The sequence below is a fragment of the Mustela nivalis genome (genome assembly GCF_964662115.1).
Source record: "Mustela nivalis genome assembly, chromosome: 7".
In the NCBI taxonomy this organism is placed as follows: domain Eukaryota; kingdom Metazoa; phylum Chordata; class Mammalia; order Carnivora; family Mustelidae; genus Mustela; species Mustela nivalis.
Window position 1 is genome coordinate 55,207,725 of NC_139026.1, and position 4,182 is coordinate 55,211,906.

Below are 4,182 nucleotides of genomic sequence, written 5' to 3' on the forward strand. Positions count from 1 at the left end.
GAGGAAAGAATGTGTGGTTCTATGCTGGGACTAATGAATCATTGCTTGTAAACCCTTGAGAAGAAAACCCTTTGACTTTAAACTCGTGGAAGATGGCACCAGAGAGGATAAAAACAATACAGAAAAAGTTATCATTTTGGCTCCTGTCATATTTTCCCCCTTTGACTAAATGATGACCGACTTATTCTAAATCGCTCTGGGGACTGACAAACTTCATGTGAATTTCTAAATCTTAATATCTGATTGTGTCACCAAATCGCTTCTCTACAAAATTATTCTAATTCACCCAGCTCAGCTACGACGGCACAAGGGCCTTAACCAAGAAATAATTCATAATACCATGATGCTTTTGAGAATCAATGAAAAAATCGCTTCTATAAATCTGTTGGGGAAAGTTGGTTTGTAACATTTTATGGGATCATCCCAGTTTCAAATATTCATCCCACGGCTGGTCCCATAGGCCTTTAAAAATGTCTTAGAAATTTCAATATTTAAGTCTTTATATTTTTGAAACTGCCTCTTGCACCTGTGTGCGACACAGCGCTGTTTGGTGGCCCACGCAATTTCATTTTTGATTTAAAAAATATGGTCTTTTAGTTTAGAGAATAATTTATAACAAAAGCCCTAGTTGTTTCTTTTTAAAGATTTTATTCACTTATTTGACAGAGAGAGAGAGAGCAAGGCTGAGGCAGAGGGAGAAGTAGGCTCTGCATCAAGCAGAGAGCCTGATGTGAGGCTCAATCCCAGGACCCTGAGATCACGACCCAAGATGAAGGCAGACACTTAACTGACTGAGCCACCCAGGTGCCCCTCAAGTTGTTTCTTCATAACACGTATATAACAAAAGGATTTTCTTTTCAATTGCAGTTGACCCTCGAACAACACTGGTTTAACTGTGTGGGTCTACTTATATGTGGCTTTTTCAGTAAGTCCAGTTCAGTGCTGTAAATGAATTTTCTCTTTCTTTTGATCATCTTGATAACAGCTTGCTTTATTATAAGAATACAGTGCATAACACAGGTAACATGCGAAATATGTGTTAATCGACTGTTTCTATTGTTACTAAGGCTTCTGGTCAACAGTTGGCTCTTAGCAGTTGAGTTTTGGGGGAGCCCAAAGTTATACGTGGATTTTCCACTGTGCAGGAAGTCAGCCCCCCAACCAAGCGTCAGCTGTATATGCAAAACCTCAAACCTTAGACAAGTCATTGACTCTTCTCTCCTTTCCTATCCCACATTCAATTAATTAAGTTCTGTTGGCTTTATCACCAGAATGTATTTGGAATCTGGCTACTTCCTACTGTCCCCACTGCTCCAGCTGCTCTCTGCAGTCTTCCTCCTTCTCTCTCCCTTGCACCTTCCTCCCCAGTCCCTGGGGCCTCCTTGCTGCTCTGTGAACACGCCAAGTTCAGGGCCTGCACTACTGTTCCTGGATATCCGCAAGGCTCACCCCATTACTCCGCCTTTACTCAGGTCTTTGCCCAAATGCAGCCTCCCCCTCAGGATCTCCCTGGCCCCCTAGGTAGCATCTGTTCCTCTACCTCCTCTGCCCAGCTCGGCTGATCAGAAGTGATTTATCTCATTGCTGCTTTCTTCCCTCCACTAACATGTAAGTTCCGTGAGGATAGACTTTGTCTTGTTCGCTGTGGACTCCCTACCTTCTGGAAGAGTGCCTGGCCTGTAGAGATACTCAGTATATATCTGTTGTAAGATGAAATATCACTCATACTGGGGAGTGCGGAACAAACAGGCAGGAGTGTGGGTCATCACAGAGCCCTAAACACTCATGTGTCCGAACACATTTCCAAAATACCTTCTCATGTCTGGAAAGGTTTTTGCCAGACCAAAGATTTTTGTTCTTCTGAAATGCCTTCCACAAACCTGGCTCTGTTATCCTCCATTTCCCTAGAATTTTCCTCTCAGTGATGAATTTTTTAGTGCTAGGCATCAACCTCTTTCGTGGGCCTTTTTTTTCCTTTTGTACTTATCCTTATGGACGGAGCACTTACATATAATAGAATGCATCATTTTTAAGGGCCGGTTTGTTGGTTTTGACGAACACACACAGCAGTTTAACAACCACCCCAGTGGAGACAATTGAACACATCCATGACCCCCCAAAATAGTCCCTCATGTCCCTCGGCAGGAGGTCCTCAGTCCTAAGCACTGGCTCTGAACAAGCACGGATCTGCTTCCCGTCATCACAGATAAATTCTGCCTGTTCTAGAATTGTGTATAACTGGAAGCATACAGTATGTACTCTTCATTTTCTTGCTCCTTAGAATGTTTCTTAGACTCATCCATGATAGTTTCCGTATCAGTGGTTTGTCCTCTTTACCGCCGGGTGAAATTAGCAGACCATTCTATTAAATAGAAAACCCTCCCAGGGTGGGCAGTTGGCAATCGTGGGAGTCCCTTAACACTTTAGTCTGAAATGAATTTCTTTCTTTTTTTTTTTTTTTTTTCCCGTTGAGCAATATATGGAAAGTATAAGAACATTCGGGTAACTGGAAATGAGGAGGGAGGCCTGACAAAGGCAAGAGGCTGAAAGGCAATTTTGCCAGCATCACCAGTTTGCTTGTCTTTCGTGTACAGACTCTAGAAGCTGCCTTCCTGCCATCAGTGCGTGATATCCAAGAGTGAGTAAATGAGTCTTGCTGAACACTTGCTAGGTGCTGGGTGTAATTCTATTCGATGTGCTTGACAACACTGTGAATTACATGTCAGGTACTCCCTTCTTTCAGATGAGGAAACAGCCCTGGAGCCATTAGTGGGATTCCAGCCTGGTCTTCCTCACTCTGAAGTTCAATCATTCAAGGTCATTTTAAGTCCCTGGAGGAAGTGCAGCCCAGCTGGAGAGAGGGGGAGGGGAAGAAGAGGGAGAGAGGAAAAGAAAGCATGAAATGGGAGAGGAGAAGAGAGGTCAGGACAGATCCTCTGAATGAGAGCTCCTGGGAGGGGGAGGAGATTCAGGGAAGCTGCATTGGGTTTCCCCTGCATGGAACCAGTCTGGGCACTTCATGGGATGCGATCCTCTAACCCAGGCTCAGGGTTACTGGCAATGGCTCTCTGGTTTCATTCAGCATGGTCGCCTCAGCGCAGAACTTCCCTCTGGAATTCAGACACTGAGTATGGGCGCAATTGTAAAGTCAATTCCAAAGCCGGTGGGGAGGCCGGGGCTGGCCCGGAGCCTGCTTCCTAGCCCGCTCACCAGAGCCAGCGTGCTGACCGCAGGCGCGGGCTCCCTGCACCCTGCATTCCCGGGCTTCAAGTGTCATCTCTCCCGAGCCACACGTGTTTACCCTTTGCACACTCCACTTCTCTCCCTTCCACCTGGTGGAGGTGGGAAGGCAAACCTGGGCCACTTCAACCTGAAGCCCTTGAGATGCCCGCTGTGCTAGGTCGGCTCCTTTTACCATTTCCCATCACCAGCTGCTGGTGGTGGGAGGGAGGGTGGGGGGGGGTGATGAAAGATTGCCCACATTTCAGAGGTGTATTAGTTTCCTAGGGCTGCTGTCACAATGTATCACAAACCAGGTAGCTAAAAACAACCCCAGTTTATTCTTTCATTTCTGGAGGCTAAAAGCCTGCAATCCAGGTGTTGGCAGGGTTGGTTCCTTCTGGAGCTCTGAGGGAGAATCTATCCTGCCCCTCCCTCCTAGCTGCTGCTGGTTGTTAACCTTGCTGTTGCTTGTGGCAGTGTGACTCCAGTCTCTGCCTGTGTCCCCTGGCTTTCTTCTCCATCTCCTCTGTGTCTGGGTCTCTCTGTATCCTCCTCTTCTAGGGACACAAGTCACTGGATTTCGGGCCCCTGGAGTTGCTGTCCATCTTAACATGGCTTCCTCTTGGGCCCCTGCTTCCTGCTCCAAGGAATGAGCCCTGCATCCGGCCCCTGCTCAGCGGGAACCCTGCTTGCCAGAGGAGTCTGGGATTCCGCACTCAATCTGGCCGCTGTCCACTTGTCCAGCTTTGCCCCCCACTGCCCACACTTTGCCCTCAGACTGGAATGTTCCCCGCCTTCCTCAGCCCTCTTCCCTCTCCAGGTGAAAAGCTCTTAGGCATCCTTGAAGCCTCTCCCCTGCGTGAGGGCCACCCTGAGTGCTGTGGGGAGTGTTGACTGTGGCCTTCGTCCCAGCTGTGGTCCTTGGGTGTTTCTCCCATGCAACACCCAACACAATGCATT